This window comes from Anopheles coustani (genome assembly GCF_943734705.1).
Source record: "Anopheles coustani chromosome X unlocalized genomic scaffold, idAnoCousDA_361_x.2 X_unloc_10, whole genome shotgun sequence".
NCBI lineage: Eukaryota > Metazoa > Arthropoda > Insecta > Diptera > Culicidae > Anopheles > Anopheles coustani.
The window spans coordinates 337,501-353,830 of NW_026525049.1; the positions used below are offsets into that span (position 1 = coordinate 337,501).

General features: G+C 47.1%; 1 protein-coding gene and 2 non-coding genes across 3 annotated transcripts in view; 1 reads left to right on the plus strand and 2 right to left on the minus strand.

The window, feature by feature from the left end:
* Positions 1 to 128, minus strand: part of LOC131269865 (large subunit ribosomal RNA) — a 4,091-nt gene extending 3,963 nt beyond the window's left edge. Inside the window, exon 1 of the ribosomal RNA XR_009179038.1 lies at positions 1 to 128. This exon is cut by the window's left edge and continues 3,963 nt beyond it. This is a non-coding gene — a ribosomal RNA (large subunit ribosomal RNA).
* Positions 1 to 16,330, plus strand: part of LOC131269849 (helicase POLQ-like) — a 151,720-nt gene that overhangs the window by 124,770 nt on the left and 10,620 nt on the right. The gene's annotated exons all lie outside the window — the stretch shown is intronic.
* LOC131269855 (5.8S ribosomal RNA) lies at positions 616 to 770 on the minus strand. The gene has a single exon (XR_009179029.1). It is a non-coding gene; the product is annotated as a 5.8S ribosomal RNA (ribosomal RNA).

Genomic DNA, 16,330 nt, shown 5'->3' on the forward strand with positions numbered 1-16,330 from the left:
CCGCCACCCCTACGTGCTGAGCTTCTCCCGTTTCGCTCGCAGCTACTCAGGGAATCCCGGTTGGTTTCTTTTCCTCCCCTTATTAATATGCTTAAATTCAGGGGGTTGTCACACATGAACTGAGGCTTATGTACCTTGCGGTTGTTATCGTCACATCTGGCTTGCGACTACTTTGTTTCAATGTCCAATATGTACCGTTGGACTCGGTTAACGGGCTGTTAGCCCGCGTGTGGTTTAACTCACTGATACCTTCCATTGCCCATACGCTAGTTTGTTTGTGTTCCTTTGGTCAACTTCCATACTTGAATCATTTGTGCTACCGCTGCTGCTTCGACGCTACTTTGACATCTTCGCTTCTATTTAAATAAATAAATAAGCTGAAGCTAGACATCAGTAAACACCACCACAGACACCACAAGCACGCCTTCTCCTCGTACTTCCGCCTCACGCGGGAACACGGACGCTCTAAATACTTCGAATTCCAATGCCAGTATATTGTAAACCACGGGTTCTTTAATGCTAGCGGGTCGTCGCGACCCTAGTTAACATCATGGTGCACGTCTCGTGACGGGTGTCACGGCGTAGTTAAATGTATGCGATACATTTCTCAAATATAAGCGCTCAGTCATCTGTACATCATGGTAGGTTCCCACGACGTGCAATATGCGTTCAACTTATCAATGTTCATGTGTCCTGCAGTTCACATTATGACGCGCAGTTAGCTGCGGTCTTCATCGATCCATGAGCCGAGTGATCCACTGCCGAGGGTGACTAACTTGCGTAAGCCGCCGCTGTGCGCGTATACCCGTTCCCCGTAGGGAGGAGCAAGCCGCCGCTTAGAGACGAAGCATAAAGTGTCCTCATTCCACATAGGGCAAGCTGGATGAATCCATTTTACCCAGGACGGCCGAAGCGGCGTGGACCAGGGGAGAACTGAACCTTATACTTCACACCACAGTAAGTCTACGTGTCCTCTTCCACATAGGGCAAGCTAGAACTAACTATCTTACCCAGGACTGCCGAAGCAGCGTGGACCAGGGGAGGAACACACTTTTCATGGAAACGTAAGGCATCCATGACTGCCATAACGTAAGCCGCCGCTGTGCGCGTATACCCGTTCCCCGTAGGGAGGAGCAAGCCGCCGCTTAGAGACGAAGCATAAAGTGTCCTCATTCCACATAGGGCAAGCTGGATGAATCCATTTTACCCAGGACGGCCGAAGCGGCGTGGACCAGGGAAGAACTGAACTTTATACTTCACACCACAGTAAGTCTACGTGTCCTCTTCCACATAGGGCAAGCTAGAACTAACTATCTTACCCAGGACTGCCGAAGCAGCGTGGACCAGGGGAGGAACACACTTTTCATAGAAACGTAAGGCATCCATGACTGCCATAGTGCGTAAGCCGCCGCTGTGCGCGTAAACCCGTTCCCCGTAGGGAGGAGTCAAGCCGCCGCTTAGAGACGAAGTATGAAGTGTCCTCTTCCACATAGGGCAAGCTAGAATGAACTATCTTACCCAGGACCGCCGAAGCAGCGTGGACCAGGGGAGAACTGAACTTTATACTTCACACCACAGTATTGAGTAATGTGCCCTCTTCCACATAGGGCAAGCTGGAATGTTCCATTTTACCCAGGACGGCCGAAGCGGCGTGGACCAGTGGAGGACTACACAATCATGAGGTTTGATATCGACTTGTGTGTTTCAATAGGATACCGATGGTATGGTTTGAACCGATTTGATTTAGCCATTCTGAAGTCATCACTTGGTTGAAGCGCTGAACTAGGGAGGCATCGTTTACATATATATTGGTTTTCGCATGCTCTACTAGGTTAATGTCATGAGGTTGGCTATCGAGCATGCCCAAGTGATGACTTGATTGTGTGCTTGCTTGAATTCTTCACATTTCATACCATCGGTTAGTTGTCGAATCATTCCTCGATCATAACCTTCGTTCTTGGTTCATGTATGCTCTCTTCCACATAGGGCAAGCTAGAATTAACTATCTTACCCAGGACCGCCGAAGCAGCGTGGACCAGGGGAGAACTATACTTTGTCTTGTATGCCCTCTTCCACATAGGGCAAGCTAGAATGAACTATCTTACCCAGGACCGCCGGAGCAGCGTGGACCAGTGGAGGACTATACTTTGTTCATTACACCACAGTATTAAGTATGGTGTCCTCTTCCACATAGGGCAAGCTAGAATTAACTATCTTACCCAGGACCGCCGAAGCAGTGTGGACCAGGGGAGGACTATACTTTATACTTCACACACTAGCCAAATTGAAGTCATCACTTGGTTGAAGCACTGAACTAGGGCGAGTCTATCGTTTACTTTGCATTGGGATAATACGCTGCATGCTCTCTTAGGTTAATGTCATGTGATTGGCTATAGAGCATGCCCAAGTGATGACTTTGTTTCAAGCTCAACAGGTAGGGTATTGAGTCCTCTTCCACATAGGGCAAGCTAGAATTAACTATCTTACCCAGGACCGCCGGAGCAGCGTGGACCAGGGGAGAACTATACTTTGTCTTGTATGCCCTCTTCCACATAGGGCAAGCTAGAACTAACTATCTTACCCAGGACTGCAAAGCAGCGTGGACCAGTGGAGGACTATACTTTGTTCATTACACCACAGTATTAAGTATGGTGTCCTCTTCCACATAGGGCAAGCTAGAACTAACTATCTTACCCAGGACCGCCGAAGCAGTGTGGACCAGGGGAGGACTATACTTTATACTTCACACACTAGCCATACTGAAGTCATCACTTGGTGGGGGTGAACTACGGCGGTATCTATCGTTTTGGTTCGGTCTATATAGGGTCGCTTGCATGCTCATTCGAATATAATGTAATTGTGTATGGCTTTATGAGCATGCCCAAGTGATGACTTTGTTTCAAGCTCAACAGGTAGGGTATTGAGTCCTCTTCCACATAGGGCAAGCTAGAATGAACTATCTTACCCAGGACCGCCGGAGCAGCGTGGACCAGGGGAGAACTGAACCTTATACTTCACACCACAGTATTGAGTACGTCTTGCATAAAGCCCCTAATGAGAACCACGAGGGCTCTCTCAATGTAGAACCACGAGGGCTCTAGTACCGATTCTCTCGGTACGGCTTGGTCCGTGTTCCTTTATGCTTGTACTCGCAGAAAGTCTCAACCCGGAGGTCTTGACTTTGATTGTCATAGTTGGACTACGACGGGGCATCCGACCATTGCTGATCGAACACCCCTGATTCACCATCTTTCGGGTAGGCGGTACGCGTACCTCCGGACGCGGAAGTCTCAACCCGGAGGTCTTGACTTTGATTGTCATAGTTGGACTACGACGGGGTATCCGACTCATCGAATACCCCAGAAGCACACCATCTTTCGGGTAGGCGGTACGCGTACCTCCGGACGCGGAAAGTCTCAACCCGGAGGTCTTGACTGTGGTTGTCATAGTTGGACTACGACGGGGTATCCGACTCATCGAATACCCCAGAAGCACACCATCTTTCGGGTAGGCGGTACGCGTACCTCCGGACGCGGAAGTCTCAACCCGGAGGTCTTGACTTTGATTGTCATAGTTGGACTACGACGGGGTATCCGACTCATCGAATACCCCAGAAGCACACCATCTTTCGGGTAGGCGGTACGCGTACCTCCGGACGCGGAAGTCTCAACCCGGAGGTCTTGACTTTGATTGTCATAGTTGGACTACGACGAGGCATCCGACCATTGCTGATCGAACACCCCTGATTCACCATCTTTCGGATAGGAGGTGCGCCCACCTCCGACGCGGAAGTCTCAACCCGGAGGTTCGGACTTAGAGTTTTTCCCATTTAAAAGTTTTTCTCTTAGCCATACTGAAGTCATCACTTGGTGAACGATTGAACTAGGGCGGGTTAATCGTTAATAGATATCATGTGGTTTGCATGCTCTCTTAGGTTAAGGTCATGTGGTTGGCTATCGAGCATGCCCAAGTGATGACTTTGTTTCACGCTTGCTTGATTTCTTCATGATTCCCTGTTATATAGTGTATTCATTCGAGAACAGGGAATCTTTGGTTTTGCTCAACAGGTATTGGATGTCAACTTGGTATCTAGATCGCATTAAGTCTCAACCCGCAGGTTCGGACTTGTATAGTGACATCTTGTTACGGTCTTGAGTCTCAACCCGCAGGTTCGGACTACTTAGTGTTTGATCGAATATAATATGGCAACTTGTGCCTAAGTCTCAACCCGCAGGTTCGGACTTCTGTTTATTTGGCCAATGTATGTATAAGGCAACTTGTGCCTAAGTCTCAACCCGCAGGTTCGGACTTGTTAGTGTTTCGTCAACTTTCATATGGCAACTTGTGCCTAAGTCTCAACCCGCAGGTTCGGACTTGTGTATTTGTTCGAAGTCATGTATAAGGCAACTTGTGCCGAAGTCTCAACCCGCAGGTTCGGACTTGTGTATTTGTTCGAAGTCATGTATAAGGCAACGTGTGCCTAAGTCTCAACCCGCAGGTTCGGACTTCTATAGTGTTTCGTCAATTATCATATGGCAACTTGTGCCGAAGTCTCAACCCGCAGGTTCGGACTTCTGGAAGGATCACTTGGCCACTAATGATCCTTCCGCAGGTTCACCTACGGAAACCTTGTTACGACTTTTACTTCCTCTAAATCATCAAGTTCGGTCAACTTCGATAAAGCAGACGCGGTTCACGAGGATCCAGCGAACGATCATCTCCAAAGACCTCACTAAATAATCCATCGGTAGTAGCGACGGGCGGTGTGTACAAAGGGCAGGGACGTATTCAACGCTGGCTGATGACCAGCACTTACTAGAAGTTCCGAGTTCATATGGACCATTGCAATCCATAATCCCTACTAAGTGAGTATTTGAGTGATTTCCCGTTCCTCTCGGAATAGGAGACACGCTGCTACCCACATTGTAGCACGCGTGTAGCCCAGAACATCTAAGGGCATCACGGACCTGTTATCGCTCGATCTCATTTTGCTAAACACAAATTGTCCTGCTAAGCAGCGTACCGTAAGTGCACTTGCGCACACGAACAGCGAAGGTGTCAGGTCATACTCCACCGAAAGGTCCTAACCCGTTCCAATCGGCATCGACGCATTAACGCTGACTGCGTTCTAGTTAGCATATGTGAGTCACGTTCGTTATCGGAATTAACCAGACAAATCAATCCACGAACTAAGAACGGCCATGCACCACTACCCTTAAATTTGAGAAAGAGCTATTAATCTGTCTCACCTCCATAAGTTCGGACCTGGTAAGTTTTCCCGTGTTGAGTCAAATTGAACCGCAAGCTCCATTTCATTTTTTTTTTTTGGACGAGGGTTCACATTGGCCTTGGCCCCGAGGGACCATGACCAACATTACTCCCTCCTCTGAGCCTTTAACCTTCCGTCACGCTGTGCACCTACACGGTAGAAGCGATGACGGAAGAGGCATCTGTCCCTAGGATAAAATCACACTTTACGGACACTGTGGCACGCAACTAACTCCTGAAGGGTGAAAGCGCGTGTCGCCAAAGGTCTAACAGGTACTACCCTGACTACCAGGGGCTATTTCCCAAGCCTAAGGAGACGGACTCGGCGCAATGCAACTTAAGCGGCTCAGAAGATCGATCCGACAGCTGACTTACATGACACCACTACCTCCTAAAATCCCGTAAATGGGACTTGCACTAAGGTTCAAATATCATGCGGATGCGTCAGCCCGCAAAACTAGGCTCCTGCCTCGTCTACGTGCTGGGTCTCCGATATCTGACACTTCTTGATGTTACTCATGCTGGCCCGCAAAACCAAGCTCCTGCTCGGTCTACGTGCCGTCCCCTGTGGCCTGTTTGGATTGTACAAGGCCCTGAACTCGACCGGCGTCCTAGAGGTTGTTCAGCGATGGTTCGGTACCGCGATTGGCGGGTATCAGGCGTAACCCCCGGTGCATCCCTCCCCAAAGCATCACAAACCTTAAGTATCCGGTCTTGTTCCCTTCACCCTGGGGTCGTCCAACGTCTGACTTGACTTAGTCATGGAAGACTTGGTTGCCTTGACCGGGTATCCTCGGCGCCCTACGTCAGCCAATCCTTTGTCGCGTCATTGTCGGACTTGCCCTCCTCCACTTGGCCTGGCCGATGTTGTGCCAGGCCCTTGACAGTTCAGGTTTCTGGATTGACTTGATCATTATCGCATAGTTATCACCGGCCGAGCTTTACCGATGGATCCCTTACCGACAAATCCCAAATCTCCCCATAGCCTGTCCTGCATTCACTCGTTCTGCACCCGCTGGTGCTTCCTTTGGCCTGGCTGGTCTTGTGCCAGGCCCTTGACAGGCCGGTTTCCGGTTTGACGAGCCAATTGTCGAATAGGTACCACCTTGGTGCCAACGCTCACCGGTGCATCCCTTATCGACGTATGGCAAGTCGCCCCATAGACCTTTCCGTCACCTTCCTACTGTGCGCTTTCGCGCCTGCACTAATGTGCCCGCCTGTGCCGCAAGCGTCGTCCGTTCTGCTGCTGGTCATGACTTTCGATGGTTGGCGGGACCATCCTACTCGCCCGCCAGCAACCCCAGGAGAAGCACCACCAACTCCTTCGTATCCGGACGACCACTCGCGGCCTGCGCATCGGTTTCAGTCCTGCGCCCTGGGAGAGGACAGGGCACATCTGGACTTCGACCTTTGCGACTTTTCGTGAAACTTCCAGGAGAGTGAATCCCTTCCGTAACACTCCCTACGTCTTCGCGGTCCTGTCCGCTGACATAGGGTCCATCCTAACCTCCCTCACTCGGAGAGGCTAAACAGACCAGAGGGCTAGATATCTAAAACCAGGATTAAAGACACCTTACAAGGCCCGTTCCGTCTGCGGCGCACTACCATACCCCGTCCAGTCATGATCAAGAGTGCTACAGTGTTGGGCCACCGAGCAAACATAGAAATACACCTTCAAGAGTTTCACCCTGATAGTGCACGGGAGGTCGGGTACCCCTCCCACCCGGATCTCTGTTCGTCACCCCTGTCTCCAGGGGGTCCAGTGGCGCCACGAGGAGGCCAGTATTCCAGGCGTTCACGCCGTCACACCGTTTGACCGGAATGACCCCGCAATGACTGCGAGCCCGCAAGCTCCATTTCATTGTGGTGCCCTTCCGTCAATTCCTTTAAGTTTCAACTTTGCAACCATACTTCCCCCGGAACCTGACTTTGGTTTCCCGGAAGCTACTGAGAGCACCTGGTTGTAGCGTCTCCCAATTGCTAGTTGGCATCGTTTACGGTTAGAACTAGGGCGGTATCTAATCGCCTTCGATCCTCTAACTTTCGTTCTTGATTAAAGAAAGCATCCTTGACAAATGCCTTCGCTTTAGTTAGTCTTACGACGGTCTACGAATTTCACCTCTCGCGCCGTAATACTAGTGTCCCCAACTACTTCTGTTAATCATTACCTCCGGTCTGAGTACAAACCAATGAAAGATTAGACCAAGGTCGTATTCCATTATTCCATGCAAGATTATTCTAGGGCGTTTGGGCACCCTGCTTTAAGCACTCTAATTTGTTCAAGGTAAACGTGAGCGGTCGAGCTCTATGTTACACTTGCACCCGTTGAAGGGCACACCATGACACAGACTTGGTGCCCTACCACACCATTGAGTCGCAACCAGATTCCGACTTGGCCCACCGACCACGGGTTGACCGGGTCGGCGGAGCCGGACTGTGTTGGACAAGTATCAACTTCGAACGTTTTAACCGCAACAATTTTAATATACGCTAGTGGAGCTGGAATTACCGCGGCTGCTGGCACCAGACTTGCCCTCCACTTGATCCTCGTAGAAGGATTTATGCTCTACTCATTCCAATTATGAAACATCATTAAAGAGTTTCATATTGTTATTTCTCGTCACTACCTCCCCGTCCCGGGATTGGGTAATTTACGCGCCTGCTGCCTTCCTTGGATGTGGTAGCCATTTCTCAGGCTCCCTCTCCGGAATCGAACCCTGATTCCCCGTTACCCGTTGCAACCATGGTAGTCCTCTATACTACCATCCATAGTTGATAGGGCAGATATTTGCGAGATCTGTCGTCGGTGCGAGACCATACGATCAGCATCATTATCCAGACTTCAACTCAATGACACGGAGAACCCGCGATTGGTTTGACTAATAAGTGCACCAGTTCCCGCGAGGGTCCTGGCATGTTGCATGTATTAGCTCTAGATTTTCCACAGTTATCCAAGTAACTAGGTTGATGATCTCGTAAATTATAGCTGTTATACTGAGCCTTATGCGGTTTCACATTAAATCTGTTTGTACTTAGACATGCATGGCTTAACCTTTGAGACGAGCGTATATTACTGGTAGGATCAACCAGAATTCCGACTTTGCGTTCGAATGTTCATTGTCCCATTGCACCCGGAGGAGCAAACACCACGTTCTATATGTTGTCAAGTCCGGTAGCACACGGGAGGCGAGCCCCCGTGCGAACCTCATTGCCCTCGTATCACACACACACCCGATGCACCGGACAGGCACTTGAGCGGCATTCGACTCCGCTAAGCGCTCGTGCGCCCGATTGTGCATGCGCTGACGGGGCCTTCATACCCCTACCACAGCGACCTTATGCCAAACTTCCATGAATACTTAGGTGAGCTGACAAGGGCCTTCATTTCCCTACCATCAACTAAAGGACACGCTAGGCGCGTCCGATCATTGCAACTGCGGGGCTTTCATACCCCAATCACCACAGTACGCAATTCACCAGAGTTTAATCACAACCCCCCCGGACATGGCACACTATTAACTTGCAACAAAACTTAGTGTGTGCCGGGCACATCGGTTCCACAAAATCATTCCCGATGTACCCCAATTGGGGTTGCGAACGCATTCACGGTCCTCTGACACACCCAACCAAGCGTGGATACTACATACCTCAAACACCCAGTACACTAACAGACAAATCAACATATGGTTGCTTTCCCCCAGACATTTGCCAATCACTTGGCACCCGGACGGGAACTCGCTCCTGATTGCGCCAATGCCACCCATTTGCCAAGAGCGAGTTCTGTATGTAGATTTCATTTGGAAAGACAACCGTGTACTGGATATTCTATCCGACGATTACAGATGACGAGTACGAGACTCGACTACACTCACGGATAATACATTTTGGGTCGAGATTGCTTTCGGGGTTTTCGATTGGTCTTGCGCTTGTAAACGTATAACTTTGACTTGTGGTAACCTCGGTATGTTAGTCGATCACGTGGTTGTGAACTGGGTACGGGTGGGCAATCTGTTCACTTGCACTCTGGGTAGGAATATGGTGAGCGCTATAGGTTAAAGATCATGGTATGGTTCCATCGTGATGACTTTCGCTAGATAGTAGTATGTTTGGATAGTTATAACGTTTTTGGCCATTTGTTCATAGTGTTCGGTTCATTCAGGAATTCGATTGGTCTTTGCTTCACACACGTGGTCGATCACTTGGATGTGAACTAGGGTGAGATTAAGGTGTTCACTAGTGCTCTTCGGTTTTGGATCAGTACTGAGCACTTGATTGGTTTCGCATAATATGTATCCATAGTGATGACTCTTTCCAGCTTAAGATTTCGTTACCGGTTTCGAATCCTCCCCACGTTCGCTTTTACTTGGTTAGGTTTTCGAGTGTAGATTTGAAAGCAATCTCATGTATGTATCCCATCTGATATAAGCCACTGACAGTTCATGTCACCTCGTTCAACTCTCGCTGGGTCACAGAAGTATGTTACTGCGCCCATTATCCCTACTCGGATAGGTTCGGTTCGTTCGTTTTATACTACGGTGAGTAAACTCAATTTGTGCATCGCATAGCCATGGAAAGCAAGCTTTCGCGGGCCTCTTCGACTGTTTTGATACGAGCTTTGCCCGTGATGCTTGTCATCCCAGGATACTAGACCCCTTTGGACGACCGCATGACCATCAGAAAGTAAATTCCACGTTCGATTTGGGGTGTGAACCCCGAACATAAAGTCTTTGTGTAGAACCACGAGGGCTCTATAGTACCGATTCTCTCGGTACGCTTGGTCCGTGTTCCTTTATGTTCGTACTCTTGTGAATAAGATTCACGTTCGTTTTGGGATATTTGCTACTGTCACCGTTTGAGTACTATGGGGCTTGAACCCCTAACATAAAGTCTTTGTGTAGAACCACGAGGGTTCTATAGTACCGATTCTCTCGGTACGCTTGGTCCGTGTTCCTTTATGTTCGTACTCTTGTGTGTATAATATTCATGTTCGGTTTGGGATATTTGCTACTTTCACCAGGGTCCCGTTCTTCATACAAGTCTGCCTTGCTAATGTGGTAACTTTATAGTGTAGTTCTGACATCCCAATTTTGGGACTTAGCCGATTTTTCGTATATTTCCATATGACCCATAGGGTCCCTTTCTTCATACAAGCTTGCCTAGGGCGATCGGTCAAAACTTGTCTTACTATTCGATTGGTCTTCGCACTTTCACCCTAGGCAGTTCGCCTAGGTCTGTCTTCTTGAGGAGGCCAAAACCCGAAATAAGGAGGTCCAGCCGACCCTGAAACCTCCCCTGTCTTAACTACACTAACCCGATTTTTCATGGTCCTTAGCGCCATACAACTTTGCCTAGGTCACTTGTACTCTTGACTTAGGCCATCTGACTTGGTCCGTGTTTCTTCCTAGGGTTCACCTAGGTACTTTGCCTTGCTTGATGTGGTAACTTTTTAGTGTAGTTCAGACATCCCAATTTTGGGACTTAGCCGATTTTTCATGTATTTCCATATGACCCATAGGGTCCCTTTCTTCATACAAGCTTGCCTAGGGCGATCGGTCAAAACTTGTCTTACTATTCGATTGGTCTTCGCACTTTCACCCTAGGCAGTTTGCCTAGGTCTGTCTTCTTGAGGAGGCCAAAACCCGAAATAAGGAGGTTCAGCCGACCCAGAAACCTCCCCTGTCTGAACTACACTAACCCGATTTTTCAGGGTCCTCAGCGCCATACAACTTTGCCTAGGTCACTTGTACTCTTGACTTAGGCCATCTGACTTGGTCCGTGTTTCTTCCTAGGGTTCACCTAGGTACTTTGCCTTGCTTGATGTGGTAACTTTTTAGTGTAGTTCAGACATCCCAATTTTGGGACTTAGCCGATTTTTCATGTATTTCCATATGACCCATAGGGTCCCTTTCTTCATACAAGCTTGCCTAGGGCGATCGGTCAAAACTTGTCTTACTATTCGATTGGTCTTCGCACTTTCACCCTAGGCAGTTTGCCTAGGTGTAGCTTCTTGAGGAGGTCAAAACCCAAAATAAGGAGGTTCAGCCGACCCAAAAACCTCCCCTGTCTAAACTACACTAACCAGATTTTTCAGGGTCCTCACCGTCATACAACTTTGCCTAGGTCACTTGTTCTCTTGACTTAGGTCATCTGACTTGGTCCGTGTTTCTTGCTAGGGTTCACCTAGGTACTTTGCCTTGCTTGATGTGGTAACTTTTTAGTGTAGTTCAGACATCCCAATTTTGGGACTTAGCCGATTTTTCATGTATTTCCATATGACCCATAGGGTCCCTTTCTTCATACAAGCTTGCCTAGGGCGATCGGTCAAAACTTGTCTTACTATTCGATTGGTCTTCGCACTTTCACCCTAGGCAGTTTGCCTAGGTGTAGCTTCTTGAGGAGGTCAAAACCCAAAATAAGGAGGTTCAGCCGACCCAGAAACCTCCCCTGTCTAAACTACACTAACCAGATTTTTCAGGGTCCTCACCGTCATACAACTTTGCCTAGGTCACTTGCACTCTTGACTTAGGCCATCTGACTTGGTCCGTGTTTCTTGCTAGGGTTCACCTAGGTAGTTTGCCTTGCTTGGTGTGGTAACATTTGAGTGTAGTTCTGACATCCCCATTTTGGGACTTAGCCGATTTTTCGATCAATACCATATGACCCATATGGGTCCTTTGCTTCATATAAGTTTGCCTTGCTTGGTGTGGTAACATTTGAGTGTAGTTCTGACATCCCCATTTTGGGACTTAGCCGATTTTTCGTAAAATACCATATGACCCATCAGGGTCCTTTGCTTCATATAAGTTTGCCTTGCTTGGTGTGGTAACATTTGAGTGTAGTTCTGACATCCCCATTTTGGGACTTAGCCGATTTTTCGTAAAATACCATATGACCCATCAGGGTCCTTTGCTTCATATAAGTTTGCCTTGCTTGGTGTGGTAACATTTGAGTGTAGTTCTGACATCCCCATTTTGGGACTTAGCCGATTTTTCGTAAAATACCATATGACCCATCAGGGTCCTTTGCTTCATATAAGTTTGCCTTGCTTGGTGTGGTAACATTTGAGTGTAGTTCTGACATCCCCATTTTGGGACTTAGCCGATTTTTCGTAAAATACCATATGACCCATCAGGGTCCTTTGCTTCATATAAGTTTGCCTTGCTTGGTGTGGTAACATTTGAGTGTAGTTCTGACATCCCCATTTTGGGACTTAGCCGATTTTTCGTAAAATACCATATGACCCATCAGGGTCCTTTGCTTCATATAAGTTTGCCTTGCTTGGTATGGTAACATTTGAGTGTAGTTCTGACATCATCATTTTGGGACTTAGCCGATTTTTCGTAAAATACCATATGACCCATATGGGTCCTTTGCTTCATATAAGTTTGCCTTGCTTGGTGTGGTAACTTTTTAGTGTAGTTCTGACATCCCCATTTTGGGACTTAGCCGATTTTTCGTAAAATACCATATGACCCATCAGGGTCCTTGCCTTCATATAAGTTTGCCTTGCTTGGTGTGGTAACATTTGAGTGTAGTTCTGACATCCCCATTTTGGGACTTAGCCGATTTTTCGATCAATACCATATGACCCATCAGGGTCCTTTGCTTCATATAAGTTTGCCTTGCTTGGTGTGGTAACATTTGAGTGTAGTTCTGACATCCCCATTTTGGGACTTAGCCGATTTTTCGTAAAATACCATATGACCCATCAGGGTCCTTGCCTTCATATAAGTTTGCCTTGCTTGGTGTGGTAACACATGAGTGTAGTTCTGACATCCCCATTTTGGGACTTAGCCGATTTTTCGTAAAATACCATATGACCCATCAGGGTCCTTTCCTTCATATAAGTTTGCCTTGCTTGATGTGGTAACATTTGAGTGTAGTTCAGACATCCCCATTTTGGGACTTAGCCGATTTTTCGATCCATACCATATGACCCATCAGGGTCCTTGCCTTCATATAAGTTTGCCTTGCTTGGTGTGGTAACATTTTAGTGTAGTTCTGACATCATCATTTTGGGACTTAGCCGATTTTTCGTAAAATACCATATGACCCATATGGGTCCTTTGCTTCATATAAGTTTGCCTTGCTTGGTGTGGTAACTTTTTAGTGTAGTTCTGACATCCCCATTTTGGGACTTAGCCGATTTTTCGTAAAATACCATATGACCCATCAGGGTCCTTTGCTTCATATAAGTTTGCCTTGCTTGGTATGGTAACATTTGAGTGTAGTTCTGACATCATCATTTTGGGACTTAGCCGATTTTTCGTAAAATACCATATGACCCATATGGGTCCTTTGCTTCATATAAGTTTGCCTTGCTTGGTGTGGTAACTTTTTAGTGTAGTTCTGACATCCCCATTTTGGGACTTAGCCGATTTTTCGTAATATACCATATGACCCATCAGGGTCCTTGCCTTCATATAAGTTTGCCTTGCTTGGTGTGGTAACATTTGAGTGTAGTTCTGACATCCCCATTTTGGGACTTAGCCGATTTTTCGATCAATACCATATGACCCATCAGGGTCCTTTGCTTCATATAAGTTTGCCTTGCTTGGTGTGGTAACATTTGAGTGTAGTTCTGACATCATCATTTTGGGACTTAGCCGATTTTTCGTAAATTACCATATGACCCATCAGGGTCCTTGCCTTCATATAAGTTTGCCTTGCTTGGTGTGGTAACACATGAGTGTAGTTCTGACATCCCCATTTTGGGACTTAGCCGATTTTTCGTAAAATACCATATGACCCATCAGGGTCCTTTCCTTCATATAAGTTTGCCTTGCTTGATGTGGTAACATTTGAGTGTAGTTCAGACATCCCCATTTTGGGACTTAGCCGATTTTTCGATCCATACCATATGACCCATCAGGGTCCTTGCCTTCATATAAGTTTGCCTTGCTTGGTGTGGTAACATTTTAGTGTAGTTCTGACATCATCATTTTGGGACTTAGCCGATTTTTCGTAAAATACCATATGACCCATATGGGTCCTTTGCTTCATATAAGTTTGCCTTGCTTGGTGTGGTAACTTTTTAGTGTAGTTCTGACATCCCCATTTTGGGACTTAGCCGATTTTTCGATCCATCCTATATGACCCATCAGGGTCCTTTTTCTTCATATAAGTTTCCCAAGACTTAGTGCTTTTTACCTTTGGACACCAATATCACCCTTACGGGTTTCTTTGATCTTCTCACTTTGTATTGACCAAATGTAGGTCTTGCCATGCCAAACATATAATTGTTCTACACCAAGTCTCTATCTCTTACCGCCAGCTCGGTACATTCGATCAACCTGCCCTTAAGGCACCCGGGACTTAGCCATTTTTTCACATTTTTCATGATTTTGAGGCAACTTTTCTCGACTTTGTCACCTTATATCACCAAGATCCTTTCCCTTTAGCGCTTCACTCTGTTCGTATGATATTTAGCGCTGACTATCACCTTTCTATCGCTGACCTCAACTTCTTATTCGGTGCCATAGAGCCAGAGATATTTGGTGTATGCTGTTATAAGGGAAGTTTGTCACTTTTTCAAAGGCCCACTTTGGGACGCCCATATCTCACCTTCACGTATCTTCGATCTTCTTGTCGTCTATGGACAAAACTTAGGTCTTGTATTGGCCAACTTATAAATGTTCTACGGCCAAGCCGTATCTCTTACCGCAAGCCCGGTATTCATGGACTTAGTCGGATTTTCGCCTCTCGTGGTAACAATTTCTGACTTTGACTCACAATAACACCCGAACGGTCACATGCTAGCGCTTTGCTTGGTAGGAATTATAGTTAGCGCTACCTTTTCTCTTTCCATCGATACCTTGTTCGTTCTATTCCATGCCATACAGCCGAAGTTATGATGTTTCCCGTTTTCCATATCATGTGGAGCTTATGCTCTGGGAAAACCATCTAACACCTGTACCACCCTTTTGGGTACCACCGATCTCGTCACTATGTTCGGGCCAAATATAGGTTATAACATGCCCAACATATAATTGTTCTACACCAAGTCTCTATCTCTTACCGCCTGCTCGGTATTTTACTCGTAAGTCCAAATTTCACAACTTGTACTTTTTGGCCCAATGTACTCGAGTTTCAATTTTGGTAACATTTTTCGACTTTGACACTTAATAACTTCCAAATAATGCTAGTTAGCGCTTTGCTTTCTTCTAGTCGTATCTAGCGCTGGGTGTTACCTTTCCAAAACATATCCTAGCTTAACAATCCATGCCATACAGCCGGAGCTATACGGTGCACAAGTCAAATCCATTTTAGCCATGTTTCATTTTTGCCAATTTTTGACCACTCGTATCACCCTTCCAGAGTGGTCCGATCTTCTCGCTTTCTATGGACGACTTTTATGTCTCGTAGAGGCAAACTTATAAGTATTCTACGTCAACCCGCTATCTCTTACCGCTTGCTCGGTATTCTTGGTCTTGTGTGATTTTTGGCCATTTTGGTATTATTTTTCCACTTTGTCGCTTAATAACTCAGTTTTGCTCAACACTTAGCGCTTCGGTTGTTTGGGATTATAGTTAGCGCTCGGTTCGACCTTTCCAACACTGATCTTAGCTTGTCGATCCGTTCCATACAGCCTGAGTTATTCGCGATACCGTGTTTCAATCCATTTCTCAAGTCTCGTTTTGGTCCAACTTTGAACCAGCCATATCACCCTGATGGGTACCTCCGATCTTCTCGCTCTATATTGGCCAAAGTTAGGTCTTGTGGTAACGTACTTATGATTGTTCTACGCCGTGTTCGTAGCTCTTATCGTTCGCCCGCTATTTTCGATCATAAGGTGAATTTTCGCCTCTAAACCACCATTTTTCACCTTTGCCCTCTAATATGACCGACTTGCTCAACACCTAGCGCTTCGCTTGGTAGGACACATAGCTAGCGCTCGTCAAGACCTTTCCAACGCATATCCAAGCTTTCCGATCCGAGCCATACAGCCTGAGCTATAGGCGATACCGTTTTTCCCATTTTCTTGGTCACACGCACTTTAGGGTACCCCTTTTTGCCTTTGACCCTTAATACCTCCTCCGGGTCACTAGTAGGCGCTCAGCTT